This window comes from Polypterus senegalus, chromosome 8 (genome assembly GCF_016835505.1).
Source record: "Polypterus senegalus isolate Bchr_013 chromosome 8, ASM1683550v1, whole genome shotgun sequence".
In the NCBI taxonomy this organism is placed as follows: Eukaryota; Metazoa; Chordata; class Cladistia; order Polypteriformes; family Polypteridae; genus Polypterus; species Polypterus senegalus.
In genome coordinates, this window is record NC_053161.1 from 40,805,885 (window position 1) to 40,820,114 (window position 14,230).

Genomic DNA, 14,230 nt, shown 5'->3' on the forward strand with positions numbered 1-14,230 from the left:
TAATTTCAACAAAAAAGATAACAGTGGTATGTCTTTCATTTCCTGGGTACATCTGAGTATTGGGATGTTTTTCAAACAAATACTTTTAGTGAAGCAGTATTTAGTTGTATGAAATTAAATTAAATGTGAAAAACTGGCTGTGCAAAAATCTGGGTATCCTTGTAATTTTGCTGATTTGAATGCATGTAAACTGCTCAATACTGATTACTGGCAACACCAAATTGGTTGCATTAGCTCATTAAGCCTTGAACTTCATAGACAGGTGTGTCCAATCATGAGAAAAGGTATTTAAGGTGGTAAATTGCAAGTTGTGCTTCCCTTTGACTCTCCTCTGAAAAGTGACAGCATAGGATCCTCAAAGCAACTCTCAAAAGATCTGAAAACAAAGATTGTTCAGTATCATGGTTTAGGGGAAGACTACAAAAAGCTATCTCAGAGGTTTAAACTGTCCGGAATATAATCAGGAAATGGAAGGCCACGGCACAGTTGCTGTTAAACCAACCCAGGTCTGGCAGGCCAAGAAAAATACAGAAGCACCATATGCGCAGGATTGTGAGAATGGTTACAGACAACCCACAGATCACCTCCAAAGACCTGCAAGAACATCTTGCTGCAGATGGTGTATCTGTACATCGTTCTACAATTCAGCACAATTTGCACAAAGAACATATGTATGGCAGGGTGATGAGAAAGGTGCCCTTTCTACACTCGCGCCACAAACAGAGTCGCTTGTTGTATGCAAATGTTCATTTAGACAAGCCAGATTCATTTTGGAACAAAGTGGTTTGGACTGATGAGACAAAAATTGACTTACTTGGTCATAACAAAAAGCGCTTTGCATGGCAGAAGAACACCACCGCATTCCAAGAAAAACACCTGCTACCTACTGTCAAATTTGGTGGAGGTTCCATCATGCTGTGGGGCTGTGTGGCTAGTTCAGAGACTGGGGCCCTTGTTAAAGTTGAGGGTCGGATGAATTCAACCCAATATCAGCAAATTCTTCAGGATAATGTTCAAGCATCAGTCACAAAGTTGAAGTTATGCAGGGGTTGGATATTCCGCTGAGACAATGACACAAAACAGAGTTTAAAATCTACAAAGGCATTCACGCAGAGGGAGAAGTACAATGTTCTGGAATGGCTGTCACAGTCCCCTGACTTGAATATCATCGGAAATCTATGGGATGATTTGAAGCTGGCTGTCCATGCTCGGCAGCCATTAAATTTAACTGAACTGGAGTGATTTTTTGTATGGAAGAATGGTCAAAAATACCTCCATACAAATTCCAGACACACAAAGTCTATAGGAGGCATCTAGAGGCTGTTATATTTGCAAAAGGAGGCTCAACTAAGTATTGATGTAATATCTCTGTTGGGGTGCCCAAATATATGCACCTGTCTAATTTTACGATGCATATTGCATCTTAAATACTACTGTTTCCATAAGGCATGTCCTATATTAAAAGGAAGTTGCTACTTTGAAAGCTTAGCCAATGATGAGCAAAAATCCAAAGAATTTAGAGGGGGTTCCATACTTTTTCATATGACTGTATATGGGTTGGAAATGGTGGCACTGACCAAAAATAGGAGACAGAGCTGGAAGTGGCAGAGTTAAAGATGTTAAGATTTGCATTGGGTGTGATGAGGATGGACAGGATTAAGAACAAGTACATTAAAGGATCAGCTCAAGTTTAACGGTTTGGAGACAAAGTCAGAGAGGCAAGATTGCGTTGGTTTGGACATGTGCAGAGTAGAGATGTTGGGTATATTGGGAAAAGGATGTTAAGGATAGAGCTGCCAGGCAGCAGGAAAAGAGGTAAGTCTATGAGAGGTTTTATGGATGTAATGAGAGAGGACATACAGGTGATGGGTGTAACAGAGCAAGATGCAAGACAGGAAGATATGGAAAAAGATGATCCACTATGGCAACCCCTAACAGGAGCAGCCAAAAGAATAAGATGATTGCTTAAGTAAGTAGACTGGAAGTGAATGTATATTGATTTTGCATTAGCAAACATACGGGGTAAAAAAAAAAAAACCTCTGGAGTAGCATAAATGTAGATGCACTGAACAGCAAGTTAATTTGGACAGGAAAAGAATAAGAAGAATGAACAGTACAGTAAGGAGAGCTGTCGAAATACTATCATTTTCCCTGCAGAGACTTACAATGGCTTCCATAATGTTGGGACAAAGATACATTTTCCTTGATTTGCCACTCTCCTTCACAGTTTAAAATTACAAATCAAACAATTCAGATGTGATTAAAGTTCACATTGCAAACTTTAACTATTTGCATATTTTTCAGTCACACCATGTAGAAATGACAACACTTTTTATACATGGTCCCCAACATTTGAGGCAAACATAATGTTTGGGGCATAGCAATGGTACTGTAGGTATATTAAAGCAGCCATATTTAGTGCTAACTTTCCATGGTGTAAGAAGTGATGATTTGAAAGTTAGATTGTCACATCACCCTCACAGATTCTTTGTTTTTCTTTTTGCACCGAGGTATACATTATATGAGAGGGAACCTAAAATTTCCAGAATTGGTCAATAGTACAATAGTAGGGTGAAGTTAATAAAAATGCTGATATGCATTGTATTCCTACAATCTAGATAATCAGTCCACCAAGTGGCATTGTGCTGAGCTGATGGAGTGTGTATTTCTAGCATTTATTCTACAATCACGCAGGTGATTTTGGTGATTTTTTTTTTTTTTGTCCTCCAAGCCACCAGGGCAGATTTTCCAAAGACAATGATGATTGTGTTTTTCAACACTGACTTTTTTATAAAGAGTTTATTCCCTGTGAATATGCTATTAGTCAGTGACACTACATTTAACTGCAGAGGAGTTTATGGGAAAGCTTCAAGGAAAAAAAAAACATCCACTGCAGCAGTAGTGCATGCAAAACTGCATTTTGCATCATGACAGTGCACATGCAGAGCAAATATAATGTACTAGTTGTTGCTTTGCATATAACCAATTTGGTAGTTCTCACTGCTTGTAACTTATTTTAGTTATACAAATGAAAACTGAGACTAAACGGATGAAAGAAGATTTGCGACGGTGGAAGAAGTGCAGAAAAAAATGTCAGAGGCTCCAGACACAGTAACAAAAGAGGAATACAGAAAATGTTTCCAGGAATGGGAGAAGCAGTGGGACAAGTGTATTGCATCTCGGAGAGAGAATTTTGAAGGTGAGTTAAAGGGAATCTCTGTTTGTTTGTTTTTTTTTTAACTGTTATTGTTAGGTATCCCTTTGTACCTCCAAAGTAGTCAAGTTTTGATCTGAAAAGTGGTGTATTACTTAAGTTACTTTATCTAACAAAACAAAAACATTTCTCGTCGGATAGATATAAATATAAATTTCCCCTTAATAAGCCCTTATAAACTCTCCCACACTGTTAACATTATTAGAGCCCTCTAGACATGAAATAACACCCTTTAGTCAAAAGTTTAAACTGTGCTCCATGACAAGACAGAGATGACAGTTCTTTCTCACAATTAAAAGAATGCAAACATATCTTCCTCTTCAAAGAATGCGTGTCAGGAGCAGAGAATGTCAGAAAGAGAGAGAGAGCGCGAGAGAAAAGCAAACAATCAAAAAACTGCTTTGATATGACTGCTAAATCTGGTCATTTGAAAGTGTCAAGTAACAGTGGTGAAGTAACTGTGTGGCAAAAATGCAAAATGGTTGTGATCAAGTGGAAGGACAAGATAAAGACATCTGCAAGTGTCAATCTTCGTGTCAGGGAATATGTGGAAGTCACTATGCATTGGTGACTGTTTAAAAAAAAATACCCCATAAAGAACATGTACTGTCCTAAATTTGAATTAGTTCAATAGTGGACACTAGACATACCTTTTCTGTTGTGATTTTGTTCACATTTTGCTATTTACATTTTTCTGTTACATATGATAAAATTTTGAATTATTGAAAATATACAACATTTTTGGGTCATTTTTTCCAGATGTAAACATAATTGCTATGGGAGAAAAAAAAACACTGATATTAAAATATCAGTTCTTAGCAAAAGATGAAGTGAAAATCACTCTTAAAGTTCACAAAAAATCACAGTTGAGGGTGATGAATAACTGTGCTAAAACAAAAAGAAAAACATTCCAAAAGCAGACAAAGGCTCAGTGGCTCTAGTCCTACTCCCTTTTCGCTGGTCCAGGTTGCTCAAAGGGACTCCCCCAGGGGCTTAATAAAAAAAAATTCTAATAATTTTTCCTTCATTTTCGTTTTGGCTGTTCTAGTGAACAAGTTATTTTTTTCACATGAAAAATAACCCAAAGAAAGCTTATGTACAGCTCAGCACATTTATCTCCACTCCTCCATGCTCTAAATAATAAATAAGAGTTCTTGCACCCCCTCCTATCCTTAGTCATGGTGCTCAGGAGTACTGAGGTGTCCCTTTCACTAATGACAGGCTTTCTACTGCAGAGGAAGACACATTCTTATGTCCATCTTCCCCTTCTCATATGCCCTCCATCCCAAAGGACACTTCACTCAGCCTCCTGCAGTTACCTAGCATGCCTCCACATAGTTGGCAATATGTACATAAGCCAGAAATAAGCCTTCAAAATTCATGACTTACACTTTACATGTGCATGCACAGCCACAAATGTTCCATCTCTCGAGCCCTTTTCTGTCACTAAATGGCTTTGCCACTCCATTATTCTGTTTCATTTGCAGCTCTATACCTTGTGCCAGGATGTTTCATCATCTTCAGACTGGGAAGATACACACAGCACTCCACAAGCTCCCACCCGCATTGCCTTGGGCCAATGCACCAGCACAGTTACCTTGCCGTTTTCTCTCTGTTGGAGTTGTCTTGTGTCACCATCTTAACAACCCTCAAGGTAAGCATCATAACTGTTTAAACACAAAGGAAAAACTATAAATAGTTACCCACAGATATACGGGAAAATGCAGTCACCATAGTATGAATTACTACACGGGCAGGACAAAAACCGTGTGATTCAGGCAAAGTGGCTTTTATTAATATTTGTGTTTATGTATAAAAGTGCAGATATCTGAACACAAAACTGAATAGACAACAGTTAGTATCTGTTGCACATCCCACCTGTTAATTCACAAAATTACTAATATATGACAATTCAAGAAATCAACGAGTAACTCTAGACTCAATGGTGTTATTATAACATTTGAAAAACTGAATCAAATTTTAAAAACACATCTTACCACTTTTTTTTTTTTCAATGCAATCCAATAAGGGTATGTTCTATCCAGGCATCGTTCAGGTCTGTAACTTTGAGTCCTTGCTCCATTCACAACTCTTTGACCATATCACTTGTATACATTAGCCTAATTCAATAAGGGGGCATCACGCCAGTCAAGTGTTGATTTATGATATCAGTTTAGTACAGTGCATCCGGAAAGTATTCACAGCACATCACTTTTTCCATATTTTGTTATGTTACAGCCTTATTCCATAATGGATTAAATTCATTTTTTCCTCAGAATTCTACACACAACACCCAATAATGACAACATGAAAAAAGTTTACTTGAGGTTTTTGCAAATTTATTAAAAATAAAAAAACTGAGAAATCACATGTACATAAGTATTCACAGCCTTTGCTCAATACTTTGTCGATGCACCTTTGGCAGCAATTACAGCCTCAGGTCTTTTTGAATATGATGCCACAAGCTTGGCACACCTATCCTTGGCCAGTTTCGCCCATTCCTCTTTGCAGCACCACTGAAGCTCCATCAGGTTGGATTGGAAGCGTTTGTATACAGCCATTTTAAGATCTCTCACTCCAGAGATGTTCAATTGGATTCAAGTCTGGGTACTGGCTGGGCCACTCAAAGACATTCACAGAGTTGTCCTGAAGCCACTCCTTTGATATCTTGGCTGTGTGCTTAGGGTTATTGTCCTGCTGAAAGATGAACTGTCTCCCCAGTCTGAGGTCAAGAGCGCTCTGGAGCAGGTTTTCATCCAGGATGTCTCTGTACATTGCTGCAGTCATCTTTTCCTTTTTCCTGACTAGTCTCCCAGTTCCTGCCGCTGAAAACCATCCCCACAGCATGATGGTATTGGCCTGGTGATGAACGGTGCCTGCTTTCCTCCAAACATGACTCCAATCTCCAATCTTTGTCTCATCAGACCAGAGAATTTTGTTTCTCATGGTCTGGGAGTCCTTCAGGTGCCTTTTGGCAAACTCCAGACGGGCTGCCATGTGCCTTTTACTAAGGAGTGGCTTCTGTCTGGCCACTCTACCATACAGGCCTGATTGGTGGATTGCTACAGATATAGTTGTCCTTCTGGAAGGTTCTTCTCCCTCCACAGAGGACCTCTGGAACTCGGACAGAGTGACCATCGAGTTCTTGGTCACCTCCCTGACTAAGGCCCTTCTTCCCTGATCGCTCAGTTTAACAAATTTTTACGAATGATGGAGGCCACTGTACTCATTGGGACCTTCAAAGCAGCAGAAGTTTTTCTGTAACCTTCCCCAGATTTGTGCCTTGAGACAATCCTGTCTCGGAGGTCTACAGACAATTCCTTTGACTTCATGCTTGGTTTGTGCTCTGACGCGAACTGTCAACTGTGGGACCTTATATAGACAGGTGTGTGCCTTTCCAAATCATGTTCAACCAACTGAATTTACCACAGGTGGACTCCAATTAAGCTGCAGAAACATCTCAAGGATGATCAGGGAAACAGGATGCACCTGAGCTCAATTTTGAGCTTCATGGCAAAGGCTGTGAATACTTATGTACATGTGCTTTCTCAGTTTTTTTATTTTTAATAATTCTGCAAAAATATCAAGTAAACGTTTTTCACGTTGTCATTCATTTTTAATTCCATTTTTAATATATTATTTGCACATCATGTTGTTACACAGTGGACCCTGAGCTTCACAATTTCATCTATCTGTATACTTGTATATGGTTGAGACGACAATAAAGTTCACTTTGACTTTGACATAGAATTCTACACACACCACCCCATCAAAGTCAGAGGAAAAAAATAAATTGAATCCATTTTGGAATAAGGCTGTAACATAACAAAATGTGGAAAAAGTGATGCGCTGTGAATACTTTCCGGATGCACTGTATATAGGGTGAATGGGTGACAGGATTGAAAAATGCTGCTAAAGGGAAAAAGGGCATAAGATACAGTTTAAAAAAGATGCCATGGACAATATGGCAAGAAGTGGTTTCCAGAAGAGAATGCAATTTATTTAAGTACTCAGAAATGATTACTTCGGGTTTTTTTTAATGATATGGAAGATAGTGGAAAGCACTGAAAGCTTGAAGTGTTTTTCCACAGTCTAAGGGGGCAATGCAGAGAGAATCCTGAAGAAGTGGAGCCTGGCTCTTTAAGAGATAGTACAGGGAGATCTGGGGCTGCCATAGGGCACTCTGAAAGGAAGGACACAGGACTTTATGGGAAACATTCCTGACCCTAATAAAGCAGCCTCTGAGTCAGAGAGTCTTTAAATTGGGAGGTGGCATTTTAATATTTGGTATGGGCTCTCTGTCTAGGTGGTGTCTAACTCAAGAGAGTTTATAAGGGAATAAAGAGGTGGACAGGGAGAGAATTAAGTGCCTGTGCCTGCATTGGTTTATTTATTTCTTATAATCTTTGTTGTTCCTGTTAAGCCTCTCCTAACTGCCATTTTTTTGTGTTCAGTAAACAGTTTTGATTTTGTCCTTTTGTTCAGGGTGACGGTGAGATATAGGCATGCCATGTCGTAATTTCAATTAGCAGACCACAAAGCTTTATAGCTTTTCACTACATTTCAAACATCTTGGAATAAAACAAATCCTTAGCAACTTGCCTTTCTAACTTTTATTCAATGACTGTTTATTTTGATCTTTTGAATTAAGAAAATTGTAATTTGAGCCTGCCGGGTAACATTCTGGCAGAAGAGAGGTATTCACATAGTTGCCTGGAATCGATTGCAAGTACTAACATGTAAGCAAAGGATAGAGTACAAATTATCTAGGATATCCAGTAAAAGTACAAGTTGTGTTGAACCAGAAGATTGACATTGTATATTAGTCACAAATATTGATTCAGTTGGAAGAAATGATGACCATTTTTGGTCTGCAAAATACAGAATAAAAAAAAACAAAGAATGATGAAATTAACACAAAATTGTCATTGAATGATCAAACCCAAAACCCAAGCTGTTCTGCTAGACCTGGCTGTCAGAGATCCTTTTACTGCCTTAATGCAAATGGCTGTCCAAAACAAATGTTTTTCCAGAATTTACAGAATAACAAATGAAATTCAAAAGGTGCTTTTTCTTTAATCCAGCAAACAGGAACTACAACAAGGTCAACGGCATACATTTAGGTGAATTATCCATTATGAGCAAAAATGCAAAAGTATGTGTTACTTTTACAATAAAGACATTACTAAAGGGGAGGTTTATGTACCTACCATTTATGGAAAATGTTCAGGAAGAGTCAGTACAGCCTTCATTATTATATTTTATATTTCTTTTATAAGTTAGGGCTCAGAAAAAGGGAAATACTGGAGAATTAAAAAGGAGATCAGAGAAAGAAGAGAGAAGGTAAAATAACATTTTATTCTAAAAGTGAAAATCTTTTTTTGTCAAACTAATGGAATGGAAATTAAACAATTAGACCGGCATACTAAATTTAAGGCCTCTGTAATATATACAATTACCGGACCATGTAAAAGTATTAAGACGCTTGAGAAATTCTAGAATTGTACTGTATAGCAAATCCTATACATAAATATTGTTGCCTATCATATTTTTATTTCAAAGCACTTTCTCATTTTTTGTGTAATATGGTCATTTACATTTTTTTAGGATCAGTGGTAGCTTAAAATGTAAAATTAGATGCAGTGATAACCCATAGAGTGCAGTATGGGTGGAACAATTGGAAGAAAGCATTAGAAGTATTGTGTGATTGAAGAATTAAGGTAAAGGCAAGTTTAAGACAGTGGTAAGACCAGCAAATATATATAAAACTGACACATGGGCAGTAAAGTGAGTGCAGGAGAAGAAATTTAATGTAACAGAAATGAGAATGTTGAGATGGATGTGTGAAGTTACAATAAAGGACAGAATAAGAAATGGGACAATCGGAGGTATAACAAAAGTGGAAGAGAGATTTAAGAAAGTACAGGAAAGTTGGTTGAATTGGTATGGACATGCGATAAAGAGAGATAATAAATATGTCGGCAAAAGAGTGATGGGAATGAAAGTACAAGGGAAGGAGAAGGCGAGGGAGGCCAAAATGGAGGTGGATGGTTAAAGTAAAAGAAGATCTGAAGGAAAAGGGCTTGACTGGTGAGGAGGTGCAGGACTGAGCTGTATGGAGGAGGTAGGACAAGCACATCGACCCCACATAGAAGAGGGAAAAGATGAACAGGAAGAAGAAAAGGTTTTACATTAAAAAGTTGTCTGAAACAAAAAGGCAGACAACAAAATAAGCGGACTGGGAGATTAGACAAAGTTCTGATCATATAATGGGCCAAGGTAAAAACCAAAAGTCATATTGCCAAAATACAAAAACATTATCTAAAAATGAAATTTGAAGTAAGTATGCAGAAAGTCCAATCTTGAATCAAAAGAAGGCAAAGCATATGTGTTTATGTATATGTTTTTTTAGAATTTGTCCAGAAGCATGGACATTGGTCAGAGAGCTCAACCATTTTTTCTTCATTTAACACAATGCTGTCACACTTCTGTGACTCAGGCATTATCACTGGTGCAGTGTTTTGAAGATCAAACTCCACAAGATTGTGTCACCCTCAGTCAGAAATGATCAACAAAATGGCAGCAAAATAAACAAATAGAATTTTACCAAAATCAAAATTAACAAGATTTCCACATTTTTCTGTATAAAAACCTCACAACTTAGGGGTGATCATTTGGGTTGTGAATGTGAAGGACACTGTGAAAATGAAGACTAAAGTAGATCCTTACAGATACATTAATTCAAGTGCATAAATTGCCATAGGGATACAAAACAACATTCAAGTGTGTGGACATCCTACTGGGTACTGTTGGAACAGTGATCAGGAAGTGGCAGTTACTTCAAACCACCCAGAAGCCACCTAAAAAGGTCTTCAGTCAAAACTTTTTGTGCAAACAAAAAGGAGACTTGTTAGAAAAGCCACAGACAGGCTGACAGTACATTTGAAGGCACTGTAGAGTTAGTAGCTGACAGTGATGTAAGGGTGCCAGGTTCAGAGGTCTGCATAAACATCTTCTGTAATGGGGAGTGGCACAAAAGAAGTCCTCACTCAAACAAAAACATGTGACAGCACATCTTGAGTTTGCTGGAAAGAATGAGAGTGACACAGTTGCAATATGGGATAGATAGATAGACAGATAGATGCGTTATTGATCCTGAGGGAAATTTATGGACCAGTACCCATAAAACCAATATATCAAGTTAATTACAAACATTTAAGTACACTCTATACAAATGACAAATACTGTACAAATAATACAATCAGAAGCTGGTGAATACAGTAATGCCAATGCAATGGAAATTGTGCAAATACTACCAAATACTATACTACCAAAGTGACAGGTGGTACATAATATTAAAGTGACAGATACTAAAATTATACTAATACAGGGTGAGCCAAAATGAAGTACTGTGCTTTCACTGTAGAAATGTTCTTCAAAAACAAGGAATCCATCATCACTATGCAATGCACCTTCTGAACGCACTTCAGCATTCCTCCTAATCGTGATGTCCCAAATCAGAAAACAATTCTTCAGTGGATAGCTAAATTTAGACAGATGGGTACAACATTGAACAGAAAATCTCCAGGCCGTCATCAGACTGTATGAATGCCTGAAAACATCCAAGCTGTAAGGGCATCAATTATGCAGTCTCCTAGACATTCAGCACGCAAGCATGCTTCTGCTTTAGGCATTTCCAACACTTTTTGGAGGAGGATTTTGCATGAGTACCTTAATTTCCATCCATAAAAAATTATGGAAGTGCAGGAAATCACTGAGAGAGAGAGAGAGACTGGGATAGCTGTAGGGAGTTGTGTGTGGACATTCTGCAAACCGTTCATGTACAGTGACGAGGCACATTTCCATTTGAATGGTTGCGTAAATAAGCAAAACATTCGCTGCTGAGCTGAAACGCACCCTCATGAACTTCATCAGAGACCCCTGCACAGTGAGTGTGTTACAATTTGGTGTGCCGTTGCACAATTTGGCATTGTAAGCCCTTATTTTTTTGAGGAGGGAACAACGGTCACCATCACCTCAAATCTTTACAGTGAAATGCTAGAGAACTTTTTGCGGCTCCAACTGGAAGAATTGGACGTGGTGGATGCCTGATTTCAACAGGATGGAACAACAGGTCATATGTTGCAGAGGTCCATGCAAGTTTTGCAGGAGATGTTTCTAATCTCCCTGTATGGCGATGTCGGGTGGCCTTCAAGTTTGCCTGATCTCGCTCCGTGCAATTTCTTCTTGTGGAGCTATCTCAAGTTGAAGGTATACACATCAATCTCAAAACCTTGAAGCCCTCAAGGATGCTATTCACCACAAAATTGACACTGTTCACCTTGAAATGGTTGAACAAGTCATGTGAGCATTCAGAAATCATCTCAAAGAGAGTATTGCTAATGATGGCCACAACCTTGAAGACATTTTTAAAACACAGTGTAAAAAATCAATTTTGTATACCCTTATTTTGTAATGAAATTTATTTTATCTTGTAGCATTTTTGTAAAATAAATGTTTGAAATGTGGTACTTCTTTTTGACTCACCTTGTATTAAAGTGAAATCAAATAAAGTCACATGGCTTAAGCTGACAAGGTAGCATGTTTAAAGTGACTAAGAAGTGAGATATCAGATGTAGCGCATAGGTAATTTAGAATATTAGCAGAGAGGTAGCTGCAGGCCCAGAACTCAACCACCCCCTCCCCATGCCTCTTTTGGTAAAAATTAAAGAGTCTAATTTAGACTCTGGGGACAAAAGACCTTTTCTGTCTGTCCGTATTGCAGTTCTGTGATAGCAGCCTACCACTAAACAAACTCCTTTGCTTAATTATGGTGGTGTATAGTGGGTGATGTTTTTTGTCCATAATAGATAGCAGCTTGCATAGAGTCCATTGCTATACCATCCTGCTAGCCTGATCAGCTTCTCAGTACACTCAACGTCTCTCTTCTTCAAGCTACCCCCCTCAGCACACCACAGCGTAGAAGAGAGTACTGGTAACCACTGACTGATAGAACATCTGCTGGAGTTTCTTACATTTGTTAAAGGAGTCCAGCATGAGGGCTGCAACAATTAGTCGACGTAATCGAAGACGACAAAAAATCGTTGACGCAGATTTTTATTGTCGACGTGTCATAAACAACCTTCAATAGAGGCTCCAGTCACAAAGAACCACATTGGTTTTTGTAACTGCAATGCACTACATGAACGTCTGGGGGCAGTATCATTTGTTATTGTTTGTCAAGACTGCACACAGTCCTACCAACGAAGAAGAACATCTGAGGAGAAGAAGAATGTAGAGGAAAATAAACGTGGTTGCAATGGTGAGTCCGATATAAGAGGGGGAAGGAGATGGAAAAAAATTGAGACAGAAACTTTCTAAAGTGTGGGAACACTTCATCGAAAAAGAAAAAAAAATTGAATGCAGATTATGCAAAGCTGAGCTTTCTTTTCACGGAAGCACCACCGCGATGCATGAGCATCTGAAATGCAAGCATCCTGGAGCTGTGATGCCACCGTCTCTTGTGAATTTATGCTGTCGCTGTTAGTTGGGATCAGATCAGGAGGGGAGGGAGAGCGTGAACGAGACTGAGAAAATAAAAGTGAAAAAACCTAACTTTTACAAGTAACAAATTTACACCTGATCTGTTCATTTTCAAATAATATTGCATTAGTGTGATGATGTTTTCTGATTGGTACTATTCAGGTCATACAATGATTTCTTCAAAATTTCACATATATTTGTCTCTTTCTTTTTTTTTCCCCTGGTGCTGTGCACTGACACCAGAAAGCCTGAGCTTATTCAGTGCTAGCAGGAGCATGCAGGTGGCCGGTTGCTTGTGCTATAAAAAACTTGACCTGGCGGTGATCAAAGTACATGTACAGGGTGGGCCATTTATATGGATACACCTTAATAAAATGAGAATGGTTGGTGATATTAACTTCCTGTTTGTGGCACATTAGTATATGTGAGGGGGAAAACTTTTCAAGATGGGTGATGACCATGGTGGCCATTTTGAAGTCGGCCATTTTGGATCCAACTTTTGTTTTTTCAATAGGAAGAGGGTCATGTGACACATCAAACTTATTGGGAATTTCACAAGAAAGACAATGGTGTGCTTGGGTTTAACGTAACTTTATTCTTTCGTGAGTTATTTACAAGTTTCTGACCACTTATAAAATGTGTTCAATGTGCTGCCCATTGTGTTGGATTGTCAATGCAACCCTCTTCTCCCACTCTTCACACACTGATAGCAACACCGCAGGAGAAATGCTAGCACAGGCTTCCAGTATCCGTAGTTTCAGGTGCTGCACATCTCGTATCTTCACAGCATAGACAATTGCCTTCAGATGACCCCAAAGATAAAAGTCTAAGGGGTTCAGATCGGGAGACCTTGGGGGCCATTCAACTGGCTCTCGACGACCAATCCACTTTCCAGGAAACTGTTCATCTAGGAATGCTCGGACCTGACACCCATAATGTGGTGGTGCACCATCTTGCTGGAAAAACTCAGAGAACGTGCCAGCTTCAGTGCATAAAGAGGGAAACACATCATCATGTAGCATTTTGGCATATCCAATGGCCTTGAGGTTTCCATTGATGAAGAATGGCCCCACTATCTTTGTACCCCATATACCACACCATACCATCAATTTTTTTGTTCCAACAGTCTTGGAGGGATCTATCCAATGTGGGTTAGTGTCAGACCAATAGTGATGGTTTTGTTTGTTAACTTCACCATTCACATAAAAATTTGCCTCATCACTGAAGAAAATCTTCTGCGTAAACTGAAGGTCCTGTTCCAATTTTTGTTTTGCCCATTCTGCAAATTCAGTGTGCCGATCTGGGTCATCCTCGTTGAGATGCTGCAGTAGCTGGAGTTTGTAAGGGTGCCATTTGTGAGTAGCTAATATCCGCCGAAGGGATATTCGACTAATGCCACTCTGCAGTGACATGCGACGAGTGCTACGCTGTGGGCTCTTGCTGAATGAAGCTAGGACAGCCACTGATGTTTCT

The 14,230-nt window shown here is 39.0% G+C and overlaps 1 protein-coding gene across 3 annotated transcripts in view; it reads left to right on the plus strand.

Annotated features, from left to right (window-relative positions):
* slc26a5 (solute carrier family 26 member 5) overlaps positions 1–14,230 on the plus strand; it is a 153,497-nt gene that overhangs the window by 15,531 nt on the left and 123,736 nt on the right. For all 3 annotated transcript variants that reach the window (XM_039761007.1, XM_039761010.1, XM_039761009.1), the window contains 2 exons: positions 3,021–3,199; positions 4,702–4,868. The gene's annotated coding sequence lies outside the window, so the exon portion shown is untranslated. The remainder of the gene's footprint in view (positions 1–3,020; positions 3,200–4,701; positions 4,869–14,230) is intronic.